A 17,203-nucleotide genomic window follows, 5' to 3' on the forward strand; every position below is an offset into this window, starting at 1 on the left:
CAGCGGACCAGGACTGGAAGAAAAGTAAGATGCGAATCGGAGCAGCTAAGGAGGTGTAGGCAAACAGAATAAAGTAAAGTGCAAGTGCGCGTAGGTAGGAGAAATTGTTAAAAAGCACAGAGTAATTCAGCCACACATATACAATTTAAAAAGTATTAAAAACCTAGTAGAAGGGAAAGAAACACTAAATCCTACCGCTGTCAGCTGCGTGTGTCAATTTACATTGGGAATATATAGGCTAATGCATATGATGCAAACTGGATCGCTAATGCAGCTGAGGAAGCGGAAACGGCGTGGGAAACAGGGGCTCAAATTGTACTATAAATTTAAAAATGTTCTGAACAGGGGCCCCCAAAATATGTTCGGCCCAGGGCCCCCAAAATCCTTAAGATGTCCCTGGGCTCACGGCGTGAAATAAAACTATGGAGATTCATGTCCTCTTAGGCATAGATTGTTTCCCTGGTCTCTAAGTGTGGGGAAGCTTTTCATTTCATGAAACATTAAACAGGCTGATGTAGATCTATCTGGTAGGGTGGCTCACCGACTATGAGTCTGATTACGAGGTAAAACGTTATTTATGTATTGCCCCTAATACAGGACCAGGGCACAAGTCCTAAAAAAAGAAGTGGGGGGACTAACCTAGTTAGGCAGTATGAAAGTGACATCACGGCGCCCGGCATCACGGTGCATGACATCACGGCACATGACATCACACATGACATCACAGGAATTGACATCATAGAAAGTGGCATCACAAGCCACGACTTTACAGGAAGTGGCATCACAGGAAGTGACATCAGATCTAAAGCCCTCACATATATGTTTAACAGGTCTATCATGTGTACGTTAGAGCGCATTGAGAGGATAATAGCAGAGTGACCTATGGAAGATGATATGTGACGTCTACATCTTGGAATCCCCAAGCTTTATGTAACACATCCTGTACATTCATTTACAAGCATATAATTTATTGTACATGTAATATGCACATGTTTATGTAAAGCTCTCTGACACCCTGCATTGGGATGAGTAGGGCTATACAAGGAAAAATCGTGGTACTTAAATTATTTCAACGCCTCCTCAGGAGTAGTAATGCTCTATATAAATGCAAATTGCTTTGTGTAAATACTGGGAAAGACCAACACATCTAACATTCTTACAGTGCATGCATTTCTCCTAAACAGATACTGAACAAAGTAAAAAGCTGCCTCTATTAAGTATGTGTGAAGTTCTCACAAGGTGTGAGCCTTTGTTTTACCTCCGCTTCATTTACATCAGGTGTAAGGCTCCTGACTGCTCCCAGCCAAGAGACTCGATCAAAAGGAGGCCTGATGACCCTTCAAATATGGCCTTTGTTATGAGCCCAGCAGATAAGAAAGCCCTGTCCCTGCCTGCACGTTGTTGCTTATTGCAGATGAAAAGCAGACAATATGCAGGCGCTTCTGTGTCCCAAGGTTTGGAAATTACACCGGGACGAGTTCAATACATTATTCAGTGGGGCCCAAATTCTTGGCAGGGTGGACGGCATTCACCCTGTGAAAAAAGTGGGTGGACGCTGTCCACCCGCGTGTAACCCCACTCGTGCCCTGTACATAACGATACCACGGGTACGTTATTTATTGGGTGCGATAAATAACACCTATCACAAGTTTGTGGGGAATAACATGCGGATTTTGGTGTGTAATGCACCAAAAACCACATGGTACAGTAAATGCCATAGGATTGTACCCATTTAATTTTGGCTGATTTGACCTATCGAAACGTAAACACAGTTTATGTATTTAGTGCATCCATTAATTATCGGACGCATTAAATACCTTCAAAATCATAATTCTAACCATGCATAAACAGGGGTTTACGCATGGGTCAGAATATAATGATCAACTCCTAACTAGGGGTGGGCAGAGCCCAGAGTTGCACTCTGTGAAAATTCAGGGAGTTACATAACAACTCTGTGAGAATCTGCAGAGTTCTGCAAATTTTGGCATGTCGCACTGCTCTTGCTGATTTTTAGAGCCAGGAGTTTGTTCTGCACTGCAAAATCAGCGAAAAAGGCACCAGGTGTCACACTAGAGAATTAACAACAAGGAGCTTAGAGGGAAAATTAGGTCATAGGTCGCCCTCCACTCAATACTACCATCACAAATATGACCTAGACCGACAAGGCACCTAAAAATTATTTATTTTCATGCTGTACCATACGTTGAAGAACTTTTGCAATTAACTCCTCTATTTTAATTAGTGAGGTAGGAGGTACATCCATATTGTGCCATCTTTAAAAATTACCCAATCCCTTTGTATAAAACAGCAACAGTTGTGAGACGACGAATAACACACACCTTTGTGCCACACTCAGACAAACAGAAAAAAGTGTGTGTGAGCGAGATTGCGACTCACGGGCGCACCACCGACGGGAACCTGGCAAGTACTCACCAGGATTGCCCTGATCTCATCATTGGCACCACCAAGCTCAAAAGAAAAAATTTATCCAATAACAAACAAAACAGTGTGTTTGTGAAAATGTGCAGTGTAAATAAACCACGAACAACACATATAGTGTCAAAACAACATATAAACCACAAACAACACAGATATATGCTTTTATTCTGTCTCTTTCGTGTTGGTTGTGGAATCTAAAAAAGTGGGTTTGGCTACTACTTATCCAACCATACTCTACTTGCCCACATGTTTCATTGCCATTCAAATTTTTGGCAATTTCTTCAGGGCGTCACACATTTTAAAGCCACTGCATTGGACATACGTAGTCTTCACAACCTCAATCGGCCAACTGGACTCATACCAGCCGAGAGGATGAAACCCTCATGTGTTTCTAAATGACTACAGGTGTGAGTCACCTTTTCTTTCCTTCGATAATTTTCACGACAGGGTCGCTGGCAACTAGCGTTTCCTCGGGCTGAGGACGGTGATGCGTCGGTTCTTCTCTGCATGGGGAGCTGATGCGTTGGTTTCTTACTGCACTTCCGTGGCATTGTGACCCGCAATGGCGTGATGCGATGAAGATCCTTTGCGGTACCGGAAGTATGCTGGGTGTGGAGATGCTGGATCGAAACCGGGAGAGGAGACGGTGAAATCGAGGAAAGTTAACCTCTCCGAGTGAAGCGGGCTTGTCAAAATGCCTTAGAAATAGAGTTTACCCGCCCTTCGTGACCCCCTCATTACGGACAGCAGATGACAAACAACAAGTCAGGCTGCGCCCTCGTCCCCCAGGAAACCTCCGCGACTCGATCCTTTCACAAATTTTTGTTCCCTTGGATGCTTTGTTGGTATCGTTGGGTGAATTCACGAGCCTTTCTCAGCTTTAACACCAAGGGGGTCATTAGGATCGCGGACGGACTTGAGTCCGTCCGCGACCCCTTAGTAGGAGGGAACGTCCGCATGGGCTGCTGCGTTCCCTCTGTGCAGATTAGGATGTGACCGCCAGGGTGGCGGTCACATCCTCTATTTTTAACATTGCGGCGGGTGGAGCTTTAAGCTGCACCCGCAGCAATGTAAAAAAAGCAAGCATTGCATTTGAATCTAGAAAGTGGCAGGCACCGCGCGGTGCCTGCCGCTTACTGCATACAAATGCAGGGGGTTACCATAGGTACCCCCCATGTGCACCCCCCACCGTCACCATATTAGTGCTTTTCCGCCGCGGTTGTAAGCCAACCGCGGAGGAAAAGCTGCGGACGGAAGCCAGGACCCACCAGCCATCCTAATGTGGCGTTGGGTCTTGGTGGGTCCGCAGAGGATTTTCCGCATCCTCCGGGCCGGCGGTGGCTTCCGCCGGTCCAGAGGATGCAGAAAATCCTCCATCCTAATCAGCCCCTTAGAGCTTGATGTCCTGATGAGAACTCCCCAACCAGTGAGAGTTCGAAACGCCTAGACAATTCATGCCATCTAAGCAAAAGGAGCGATCCTAACTTTTTTTCAACAAAACGTTATTGATGGAAATTGATTTTTTATGGCTTACTGTGAATATTGTAATTCCAGTGTGTATATATATGAATGGCTGTGTATGCATGAGAGGGTATGATTGTATTTGAATGTATGTAAACCTTTATATTTGTGAAAATGTTTAAAGATGTTTGTTGTAAATTTGTTTATTCTGTATAGGAGGTTTTGTATTTTATACTGAATTGGTGAAATAATAGCCAAATGTCTTTTTGAGAAACAAGATTCAAAAATAGCATAAAAGATAAGTCAAAGGCTTTACTCTACCGGGACGCCCCGTCGCTGGGGCAGCTGTCGCGCTCAACAAATATATAACATAACATAACTCTAGGCCCTCGGTGCAAGAAATATAAAGAATGTTAAGCTGAGGAAAGTGACAGAAAAGCCATCACCAGCCCTGGGCCTTCAAAACTATCCTCCAACAGCTCAATCCCACAAGGAAAATTCCCAATAGGATGAATGGCCAGTCCGGCCTGGCTGAGTGTAGTTGAGCATGTTGGGACCATTGAATAATACTGTAGTAAGGTCTCCTATGTGGAGGATTAAAATCCATTGGGAGAGCTATCTCACGCTTACAAATACCTATCTAAAATGGTATTAATGCTATTGATAACAGTATCAATGAGTATAATATCAAGGACAGAAGACAATAACATTTGCAAACCAGTTTAGAAAAGGAGAACACTTTAACCTGTTGCGTGCTTATGACGGAACCACCGGCATTAATTCCCCTCCTGTGCGGGCGAATTTATGAGCGGGGGGCCGTGACAGAATCACACCGTCATGAGCACACGCCACCCGCGACTCATGATGGTGTGGTTCCGTTATGGGCAACGCAACGCCGCACTCACCACCACTGGGTTCAAACTGGAATGGCATGGGGAGCGGAAAAAAACGATGGATTTAGACCCAGATCTCTGTACTGGGGTGAATATATGACATTGTTCTACATTTTGTCCATCAATTGTTCTTTTTGCATACCATTTCTTATGTCAGAAAGAAGGGGGCATATTTACAAGGAATTAACGCCAGCAGAACCTCACTTTTTCTGACGTTCTGGCGGCGTTAACACCTAACCTTATTTACAAGGCAGCGTTAAGCCACTTAACGTGGCTTAATGCTGCCTTGTGAATAATGCAGCGCTTAGCATAAAAGGGGCATGCAATGGGTGTTGCAGTGGGAGTTCTGCTGCAACACCCATTGATTTTTGACGCTGCCCCATATTTACAAGGTATGGGGCAGCACCAAAAATACCGCCAGGGAATACCTGGTCTTAAGCAGGCGATACGTGGAGAAATGTTTTATTTCTCCTCGTATTTTCCTCTTTCCACGTTTGCTTGCATGTTGAGGGATGGGAAATCATACGCATTGCAAGAGTAATTTGTAAGAATTTGTCGTTATTACTTTTTGAAGCATAAATTGGCTTGAACGCAGGAAGATGGGAACTGGAGCACAGCTCAACACGGAGATGTCTGAATCGCCCAAATGCGCAGAATTGTAAAAGAGCCTGGGGTGATCCGGGGGAAACAAGAAGATTTAGGTATGTGGAGTGAATGTTGGAGAAGGTGCACATCTTGTTAGCTATCAAGATAGACAGCATCTTGTTAAAGGAACAACAGCCATCCTTTACAATGTGTGTAAACTATAAACTGCTATAATGTAATTTTCTTTTGACAATGTCTTCTTATGCGGCTCCATCAGTGCTCGATTCGGAAAAAAATAAGTGCAGCGTCTCTCGTCAGGAGGCAACGAAGTTTGCACCACACATTGCCAATATATTTACACAACTGCTAACCATCACACTGCTACAGGTGGACAATTCAGACTGTTTGAGGCCGCCAAAGCTTTAAGAATGGTGCGGGTGGCAGTTATTAGTTGCTTTCAATGTATATTGAGTTAACAAAATGTAGCTTTCTGCTCAACTTTAAATTACTCAAACAGCACCACCATGTGACATCTGTCACAAGTGCAGGTTTCGGCAATTAAGTGCTGGTGACGAGCACCGGAAACCACCAGCTCAAATTAAGCACTGAACTCCACACCATCAGTGTACACATCTTGGGGCAGACCGTTAAACCCACAATTGCCACTGTGTGTCCCATGATATCATATGGACACACAGTGAGGAGACGATATCACACGGTGTGTACACAATTAACTGGAAACCCCTACAGAGAGCATGTTTCTAGCCAACTGTTTGGTGGCTGTGTTCACCCAGTGTCAACTACGAAATATGAACCCCCCACCCGGACATCAGCGACAGCCTCAAACCTGTTCTTATTCTTTGTTTTTGGAGGGGGAAGGTGGTGAGTTAAAGGTCCTCAGGCTGTGCTTGGCACAAACCCATCCTCAGATAGTAAAACTTTTCCACAATTTAGTAGACCGGTTGATGTAAATTACAAAGATGACGAACGGGAAAAAACCTTTACAACGCATTCATTACATCGCACTACCTTTACATAGCAGTCATTACATCACAGCATCCTTTACATCGCATGTCATTACAACACAGCCATTACATTGCATGTCACTACACCACATGTCATTACAAGGCATATCCCTACAACGCAGGCATTAGATTACAAGTCATTACAACACATACCATTACAACGCATAGTACCCTTACACTATCCGCCAATTACCCTACTGTTGCACTCACTGGAGTTAGAATAGTAATTTTTACCCCTACACTATCCAACACTTACCCTTCTGTTGCACTCACTGGAGTTAGAATGGTAATTTTTACCCCTACACTATCCAACACTTACCCTACTGTTGCACTCACTGGAGTTAGAATAGTAAATATTATCCCTATACTATCCAACACTTACATTAAATGCAATGTAATGGGGTGCATTGTAATGGTATGCGTTGTAAAGGTATAATGCGATGTAATGGAATGCGTTGTAAAGGTAGTTTCTCAAAATAAAAGAATGCATTGAAAAGGATGTTGTGGTGTAAAAACTGCGCTATAAAGGCATGCATTGTAAATGTATGCGTTGTAACGTCCTTTCCCCTTTCCCCTTTCCAAATTGAGCTCTGGCCGTGGACGGTGGAGGGACGTGTAATGCAAAAGGCGTGGCATTTGCAGTAGCAAGTACACACATTTGAGTGATTCCTTCCACCAAAGGAAGGATTTTAGAGATAATTCTGCAAGTAAAGAAAATTGGCTTGAGTTATTTGTAAACACCCTTCTTTAATTTCATTTAATCAGAACAGTGTCTGATGGTCACTAATTTTCATTGTTATATTCTATTATGCGTACGTGTGTGACTCTGCGTGTTTATTGAGCTATTGTGTAATGCAATCACTGGGCGGAGAAACCTCCAGGGCAATGAACAACAATAGAAGCATCTTGCTTCGCGATCAGTCCTTTACTGGGCGAAAAGTGTGCTTACATTTTAATGGGGTTTAATGCACAAGGTAGCTGACAAAAGGCACATAGCAAGACATAAGACAGTGAGAGCAACATGAAAAAAACATCATAGATACAAAGACGTTTGGGGAAGGCGACCCAAAACAGAAAGTCAAGGAGGAAGGGTTTTTGCAGACTTCTGTCTTGGGTCGCCTTATTTTACAAGCATTTTGCTGAGCATGTGTGACATATTTTAGAAAGGTCTACAAACCTATTTTAGATTCCTCTGGAATGAATGGAATGAAATACAGAAACTGTAGTCAGGTTAGTTTGGGTGTCTATTGTTTTGTTTAGGAGACTGTCGGTCTGTGCTTTGAATCCTTTGTTTACATATTTCGCAGTATGACTCTGGATGAATTGGTTGGAGCGCTGGTGCTGACGTGTGCAGTAGGATGATCATGTGACACAAACCGAAAGTGTCTATGATATCACAGTGGAATGCTGACTCCGGTTAAAACTAGTTTCTTAGAGGAGGGTGAAATCCAAACACAGTAACAGCAGGGATGTCTGCTGAGAAGAGTTTTGAGGGTGCATTACCTTAGTGACAATGTCCTGGGTAGTTCTTGCCTTAAAGCAATACACGGTACAAAAGGGGGTGGTGATGGACGGAGCATCCGAATCAATCAAACACTCACACCCAGTCAAAAGATCTGGGTTTAATCCATCACCGTTCTTTAGCCCACTCTGCCACCCCAGTTCAGACATGGCTATATGCAAATCAGTCTGACCCTGTGCCTCATGGGAACAGTCCAGCCCGAACTGCCAAGCCATGTCTTCCCTGGACCGGAAACAAGCTTCCGAGGACCGGTTTCTGGCATTCCAGCTGTCTTCAGCCCGGCTTGCTTGAATCCAGTGGCAAAGTGAGCAAGGGACTCACGTCTGAGCATACCCTGCCACACTTATGGCGGCCAAAAGCGGTACAAAAGGGGGTGGTGATGGACGGAGCATCCGAATCAATCAAACACACACACCCAGTCAAAAGATCTGGGTTTAATGCATCACCGTTCTTTAGCCCACTCTGCCACCCCAGTTCAGGCATGGCTATATGCAAATCAGTCTGACCCTGTGCCTCATGGGAACAGTCCAGCCCGAACTGCCAAGCCATGTCTTCCCTGGACCGGAAACAAGCTTCCGAGGACCAGAATACACAGCATCCCTCTCCTACTAAGTAAGAGTGAGGTCCTCAGCCTTCAGTTCAGGCCAGAGCCAGTCAAGCAGCTCTTCAGGGTAGTGATTCACTGTTTGCAAGAACCTTATAAGCACCACTGCCCTAGTGTATGTAGGAAAGGGCCATTAATGGAAGGTCAACCCCCACCTTTTGCTCTAGATGCTGTGGTAATTGATCTGAAGGTGTAATGGAGCCTGCTAACTAGGCCCCAGTGCCAGTGCTCTTTCTCTCAAAGGTAAGGTGAATTGGTACACCCAATTGGCAAGATGCTTTAACCCCTCCCCCTTATAAGTCCCTAGTATATGGTACCAGTGGTACCCAGGGCAAGGCTGTTAAAGGGGTCACTAGGGCTACAGCCCTATTTGTGCCACCCTGAGTGACCAGAGTAAAAGTAAAGTCTGCATGGCTGCCATCGCACAATGCACAAGCAGCTTCCCTGCTTGAGATCGACTCTGCACCCGCATTGTGTGACAGGGTCCCCTCATTGCCCTTAATATAAATAAGTCCGCCCTAAGATAGGCCTCCTATAGCCAAAGAAGGGTGCACTATATTAATACTGCAGGTATATATGTTCAAGCATATATGTCTCTACAGTAATCTTTCCATTCAAGCTCATGTAAGTGAACTGTGGTCCATTCGCAAACATGGGCTGGCTACGGGGCGACCCCGACTTAGGCAGCTCCATTATGGTGCCTCCAAATTCAGTAGTGCCTGGTATCAAACATCATGTTGTTTCACCCCTGACAATTCTCGTGTCGAGGGTGAACTGTCATGTACCCAGATGGCATCCTTTGAGGTTGCCACAGAGTTGTCTCAGTCTTGCTGTGCTTTGGTGGACTTTCTGAGTCGGTTGCCTCCAAGACAATTGTCTGACCTCCTGCTGGGAAGTGCGATCCCTCCCAGATGATAAAGACAAAAGGCCTGGGCAGGAAGGAGGTCACACCTCTGCCCTCCCAGTATAGCTAGTGAATGTCCCATCAGGGTGGTGACCTGCAAAGGCTACACCTGCTCTAATATGTAAATGACTTGACTCCCAGTCAAGACAAAGAACCCTCTACCCCTAGGCACTCGTGGTTGCGAGCAGGTAAGAAATTAGCCAGCTAGGAGGTGCACACCCCCTAAAAGCTATCCACACCTCTAGGATGGGCTTCCTGGACTGTACATCCAAAGATGTGTCATGCCATCCTGAACAGATGGAAGAAAAGTGGTTCTCTGTAATAAGATGACAGATTCCCCTGGATGGGGTCACCTCAGGGGCGAATTAGCCACAGGATCATTAGCCCATTGGCTACTGACCCTCACACCCCTAAACACTACCTAGATCGAGGATTTAAGGGGCACTGCTGACACCAGTACTCCAGATCTGCTCCGAAGGAGAAAAGGACAAAGATGAGACCTGTGTTTGCACAAGGCCGGACTCCACAAAGACAAGTACACATGTAGCAGCCCCCCTGCATCCACTGGACTATGGCTCGTCCGGACCAGAGACCAAGTCCAAAAGGAAGGCGAACCCCTCCGCAACCAAAAAGCATCACAAGAACTCTCTAGTGCTAGAGGTTCTTGTATCCTGCAGTCAGCAGGCACATACCGTGCATCCAGATCAAAGAAGGACTGTCTGCCGTGCTCTGTTGAGCACCAACCTAAAAGTAACCCACAAGGTGCTTTCTGGGAAGCGTGGTCCTGAACCTCAGCTTATCTCAACCCTCTACAATGTTCCATTCCGGAAGAGGATTTACCTAAATGCTGCATTTGCCGTGGCCAAGGATTGCTGGTGGTTTGACCAAATACTGACTGCTTTAATCGACACTCCAAGAAAAATGAATTATCCTGCAATACCATCCCTCCTCCCCTGTGGTGCAGTTGCTGAATGTTTGCATCCCCTTTCAGTCTGCATTGGCATGCCTGGTAAAGCCAGCCTCTGCAGCTACTGTTCAGCACCACGGATAGCCATATACACCTCTTCACCCGAGAAGCCTGAGCCAGGTAGAGCTGTTATGCCTAGTGATTCCTGGTCCAAGGGCCCATCCAAGATTTTTATCCAAGGGGCTCCTCTGAACTCAATTTGCAAGTGACCAAGTGTCACAAGTACTGCTTTTTCAGCAACCGAGGCTACCACTTTTCAGCACCAAGGACAGCCAAGTCACTTCTGCACCCAGACTCCCTGGGCAAGATAAAATTGTTCTGACTTTCAAAGCTTGGTCTGAGGACCCTCAACACCTTAACTCCAAGTGGATTCCATCAAACTCACCCCGCAAGTGACCGAGAGTCATATAGTTCTTCTCTATTGACCGCAATAGTAAAGTTTGACAGCTCTGTTAAGTATTGATTTCATTTGCACTGTAAAATCTATAACTCTCGTTATACAAACTATATTGACTTTGTTTTGGTGTCTAAATTTACATAAAAATAAGGTGTATTTTTATAAAATGGTGTTGGATTTCTTTCGTGTCATTTCAATTACTTATCGTCCATGTTGGTACTCTAAAATGCTTAACACATGTTCCTCTAAGTAAGCCTGATTGCTCTTTGCCACTCTACTAGGACTGAACTAGGGATTACTAAAATGAGTCTGAGGTCCATCTTTGGGTAATGTGTTAATATTACATAATAAGGTCCCCCAGCCGTACCACATATTATTTCCACTTTGTTAAAGTGTATGTATATTATATTCGTGTAGCTTAATGGCAGTGTGGTATTGTACCAGATCAAAAAAAACGACAATCAGCAAGTGGCTGGAGGGATTGCTGGGGTCAGAGAGTGAAAGTGGACTGTTACGGTGCTGTGATGTAGTTTTTGTTTGAGGTCTTTGGATCTCACCTTCGACTGACTGATGCCTGGCATCAAATAGGAGAGCTGATTAAGGGAGGAAATGGAAACTACATGTGCCCTATTATGTCGTAAGTTACCAAAGTATCTAATGCTGTTTCGAAACAAATGTTCCCAAAGACATATTGAAAAAAAATCTCTCATTGGTTACTGTGGTGCAGTTTACCTACGAATCCCCAGCAGAGAGAGGATTGCATCTAATCCAACAGGGATCTGTTTGCTAGAGGAGGAAATAGGAGAAAAGCCGGGGAACAGACAAGAGCCAGGGGTTTGCTTGGGATAACCCGGACCCCTTCAGCACACTGGAAATAGTATTCTTTCAAGGTAAAGAGTCCACACTGCTTCCAGGGCTACATAAAACAGTCTTACAGATGTTCCCTCAGAGACAATGTGATGGAAATCTGGGCAAAATTTACTAAGGGTTTGCATTGCTCTTGCGCCATGCAAGATGAAGCAAGGCAACGCTCTTAACTGGGTTTGGTGCCAGGGTGTCTGCATTGGTGCTGGTAAGCACATAGTGCACCAGCGCATGAAGCAGCAGTGCCATATCTTTGTAAAAATTGCACTTTTCTGATGTCTCCCTTTCACGCGATGCAGCACAGAAAGTTGCCTTGTTCCTCTACGTCACGTGAAATCATAGTTCAACTAACCCTAAGTATTTAGGGGAAGGTTAAAAAAAACGAACAGGCTAAATTAAGTTAACAATGTTCAGTTATTGAGAGACACTTAAAATATGTCCATGAAGGCATCCCTAACCTCAGTTGTTCACAGAGGAAGAAGAAATCCTGGTAATAAAGGACTCTCACAGGAACCAAAGTGTGAGTAAAAATAACTAACCTGAAAAGGGAAGGTCTAACTTCTTACTACCCTGTTAGCGGCAAAGTGTGTTGTGCAAGAGTGAGGAATGAAAACATGCAAACCATTTAGGCCAAGGATGATTTGACTGCACCAGTGGTCAATGAACCTGAAGACCTTGACAAAGTTAGATAAACCTGATGAAAAAGTAACAGACCATGCAGTGGAGTTAATGTTCTGGACATATAGAGCTGCATGAGGTGTGTACATAATTTGTCAGTTAATTAAAAAAGGGAAAGTGGTCAACCAATAAATTGCATGGACATTCTGACAAATCTGTTCATTGCAAATTACCAATGCTGGTGAAGAATACCTCTGTCCATTCCTCCCTATGCACCTTATGGCTGTGAGGATTCAACGGGAAAAGGCTAACCAAGGACTCGAGAGTACATCACAAGGGGCATTTTAAAGTAGCTCAGAAACAGCGGGGCAGTATAAATAAATATAGTGATCTAAATATTGTCTACAAAACTATCACTACATTAGGCTAGATTTTCAATTAAGTTCAACAGGTAATATTTAAAAAAAGGATATTTTGAATGCAATATTTGTATTAGACACTATTTAGTCCATGATATTCTGGTACCATACCCTTGTGGATACATGGCTGGAGTACATGGACCTGTTTTTGTCCATATACGTATGTGTTTAGCAGACAGGGGTGTAACACAGCCCCCCGCAGCCCCCGCGGTGTGGGGGCCCCCAAGCTCCAGGGGGCCCCAACAGCACAGCACTCTGGCCAGAGAGCTATTGATTGATCCCAGAGGGGGGCCCTCCACATACCTTGCAGTGAAGCCCCCTCAATTTTCGTTTCACCAGTGATAGCAGAAAATGTCTCTGTGCACTGGCCCCTATATTTAAATCTACAGTGTTTATATTTTGTTTATCAATTTGCATCATGCTATCATGTTTTTTTACATATTCAGAGGATTCATCATAGATGATATTATGTGCCAGGCTAGGCCATTTGAAACGCTTCCCTTCATGCACATCAACCAGTGCATTTTATGGAAAAGGGGACATATTCTTCCATGTTTTAAGAATGTCAAATGCTGCCCTTCCCACTGAATTCTGAAGAACATCTAGCTTCCTGCAGTTATATTTTGCTGTACAGCATTATACAGCTTTATATTTTACTCACTGGGCTCCAAAATTGCCCTGGCTATTGATGCCCTGTGACTCTCTTGAAGGATTTTTTTCTCATTTGCTTCATCATTTATAGCAATAATGGATTTAACTGGTGGTCTACAGTCATCTTTGAGTTAAAGATGATCCAAAATTTTGACTGTTTGTCTGGTGCATATTCTTATGCTGCTTCAATCAATCAATCAATCAATCATTCAATCTAGGAATTTGTAGAGCGCACTACACACCTGTGAGGGTCTCAAGGCACTAGGGGGCGGGGTATGCTGCTATTGCTCAAACAGGCAGGTCTTGAGTAGCCTCCTGAAGGTTAGTATGTCTTGGGTCTGCCGTAGGAGGATGGGGAGGGTGTTCCAGGTCTTGGCGGTGAGGTAGACGAATGAGCTGCCGCCAGAGGTTGCTCTCCGGATGCGGGGACGGTGGCGAGGGCACAGTCGGCAGAGTAGAGCTGGCGGTTTGGGGTCTAGAAGGTGAGACGTCTGTTGAGGTATGTTGGTCCGGTGTCTTGGAGTGCCTTGTGTGTGTGGGTGAGGAGCTTGAAGGTGATCCTCTTGTTGACGGGCAGCCAGTGCAGGTCGCTCAGGTGGGGGGTGATGTGGCTGTGTCGTGGGATGTTGAAGATCAGGCGGGCCGAGGCGTTCTGTATGCGTTGCAGTAGTTTGGCAGGGGCTCCTGCGTAGAGGGCATTTCCGTAGTCCAGCCTGCTGCTGATGAGAGCCTGGGTGACCGTTTTTCTTGTGTCGGCCGGGATCTATCTGTAGATCTTGCGGAGCATGCGGAGGTTGTTGAAGCAGGAGGATGAGACGGCATAGACTTGTTTGGTCGTGGAGCGTGTTGAGTCGAGGACGAACCCCAGGTTGCGTGCATGGTCGGTGGGCGTTGGTGCTGTTCCCAGGGCGGTTGACCACCAGGAGTCATCCCATGCTGAGGGGTGGAGCTGAGGATGAGGACCTCCTTCTTGTCCGAGTTCAGCTTCAGACGGCTGTTCTTTATCCATTCGGAGAGGACTTTCATTCCTTTGTGGACTTTGGTCTTGGCAGTGATGGGGTCCTTGGTGAGGGGAAGGATCAGCTGTGTGTCATTTGCGTAGGAGATGATTTTGAGGTCATGCAGTCTGGCGACGTAGTCGAGCGGGCCATGTAGATGTTAAACAACGTCGGGCTGAGAGAAGATCCTTGGGGTACGCTGCAGATTATCTTGGAGGCTTACGAACGGAAAGGGTGGAGGTGGGCACTCTGGGTTCTGCCGGCGAGGAAGGAGGTGGACAACTCCAGGGCCTTTTCTCGGATTCCTGTGTTGTGGAGGCGTGTGCGTAGGGTGCGATGGCAAACCGTGTCATAGGCGGCTGAGAGGTCCAGGAGGATGAGGGCCGCGGTTTCGCTGGTGTCTAGCAGGGCCCCTATGTCATCGGTGGTGGCGATGAAGGCAGTTTCGGTGCTGTAGTTGCTGAGGAACCAGGATTGGGATGGGTCCAGGATGTTGTTCTCCTCAAGGTAGCGGGTCAGCTGTTTGTAGATGCTTTTCTCGATGACCATTGCCGGGAACGGGAGCAGGTAGATGGGCCGGAAGTTCTAGAGGTCCCTTGGATCTGCATTTGGGTTCTTGAGCAGTGCGTTGATCTCGGCGGGCTTCCAGCTCTCTGGGAAGGTTGCGGTCTCGAAGGAGATGTTGATGGCCTTGCGGAAATGGGGTGCGATGGTGGCGCTGGCTTTTTTGAAGATGTGGTGTGGGCATGGGTCTGACGGGGAGCCGGAGTGGATGCTGGTCATGATTTTGATAGTGTTGACGTAGTTGATGTTTGTCCAGGTGAGCAGGTGTTCGTTGTAGATGGTGGTTGTGGGATCTGAGGTGTCGTTGGCTGTCGTGGTGGTCTGGTCGCTGAAGTTGTCGTGGATGTCTGCGATCTTGCAATGGAAGAAGGTTGCCAGGGAGTTGCACAGTTCTTGCGATGGTGGGATGTCGTTGGTGTTGGAGCTGGGGATGGAGAGTTTCTTAACGATGTTGAAGAGCTCTTTGCTGTTGTGTGTGTTGTTGTCAAGGCAGTCCTTGAAGGAGGTCCTTTTGGCGGATCTAATGAGGTGATGGTGTTAGTGCATGGTGTTCTTGTGGGCTGCATGGTTCTCTGGTGTCTGTTCGTGGTGCCATTTCTTTTCCAGTCTCCGGCAGGTTTGTTTGGAGGTCCGCAAAGAACCAACTGGCATTCTTGTTGGTTTGTCTGTTGGAGAGTTTCTTGATCGGGGCGAGGGTATTGGTGCAGTCTTTGATCAGTGCTTGAGGTTGCTGGCGGCTGGGTCGGTGGGGTCAGCGGGTGGGCTTGGGGTGAGGGCGGTGTTAAGCTGCTCTTCAGTGACTTTGCTCCAGCGGCGGCGGGGGATCTGTTGGTTGCGGTGGCATGCGATGGGAAGGTGAAGTGGATGCAGTGATGGTCGGTCCAGTGGAGTTCAGTGGTGTGGCTGAAGGAGACGGAGCTTGCAGAGAAGATGGGGTTAAGCGTGTGGCCGGCGGAGTGGGTGGCCGTTGAGACAAGTTGTCGTAGTCCGAGGCTGTCGATCAGGGTAGAGGAGTTGGTGTCGATGTTGTTGTCAAGGTGGAAGTTCAGGTCTCCGAGGAGGATGTAGTCCATGGAGGTGAGGGCGTGTGTGCTGACGAAGTCGGCGATGGAGTCGCTAAACTGAGCTCGGGGTCCGGGGGGGTCTGTAGATCAGGGTCTCTGAGGGTGGTGTTGGGATCAGTGTGGATCTGGAAGTGCAGGTGTTTGGCGGTGCTGAGGGTATCGCCGGTGCTTGTCGAGACCTTGAGGGTGGACTTGTGGATGATGGCGATTCCCCCTCCTATTCCGTTGGAGCCGTCTCTGCGGGTGATCTTGTAGCCGCCGGTATGACTATGGCAATGTCTTGTGCCGAGCAGTCGTTCATCCAGGTCTCTGTCAGGAAGGCGACGTCCGGGGAGGATGTGTCGAGCAGGTCCCAGAGTTCGATGGCGTGTTTGCGTGCAGAGCGGGTGTTCGGGAGTATGCATCTTAGGTGGTTGTGTTCTTTCTGGGTAGGTGGATTGGCGGGTCCGATGCTGGTGAAGCTACAGTTCTGGCAGGAGAAGGGTCTGTTGGTGCATTTCGGGGTGGCCAGGAAGCATGTGTGTGATCGTCCGGTGTTGAGTGCGTGGAGGGTGCTGGCGTCGTAGTGGAGGCGGGCATCGTGGCATACGTGGGGGCCAGGGGGGTCTGGCAATCGGTGCGGTCCAGGCCGGGACGGGCGCAGACGGGCTTGCCTTAGGCGTGCCTTCATATAAGGGGAGTTGGGAGGGAGGAGCAGCTCGGAGGCGGGTGCGGGGTCGCGAATGAGCGAGCAGGGGGGCGGGGTCGCAGGGACGCAGCTGCGGGAAAAGCAGGAAAAAACGTGTGAAGGACGGTGGGGGAGCAGAAGGCAAAACAGGACACAGAAAACTAGCAGGAGGGAGAAAGAAGGAAATGAGGCAAAGCAACAACAAGACAAGTACAACCAAAGCAGTACAGAAATTATGCAAAGCAACAACAGGACAAGTACAACCAAAGCAGTACAGCAGTAATGCAGAAAGGCCAGTACAACCAGCTTGACTAGCTTGCAGTGACTTTTGGCAGATGGTTGATCAGCAAAATTTTTCAAGTTCAGAATCTGTTAAATCCCCTTTTACAGTAATAAGTTAATAACATGTGTTTGATTGTATATGGAATTTATATAGGACAAGCATAGGCAAAAGGCAGTAGAATGCAGACAGGGTCAAATGCAAAGACACAGTCAACATTTGACTGGCGGGGTATCTGATTTATAAGAAGGTAAGTCCACTGCTAAAGCTACCATAATGGA

The sequence above is a fragment of the Lissotriton vulgaris genome, chromosome 11, assembly GCF_964263255.1.
Source record: "Lissotriton vulgaris chromosome 11, aLisVul1.2, whole genome shotgun sequence".
Taxonomy (NCBI): domain Eukaryota; kingdom Metazoa; phylum Chordata; class Amphibia; order Caudata; family Salamandridae; genus Lissotriton; species Lissotriton vulgaris.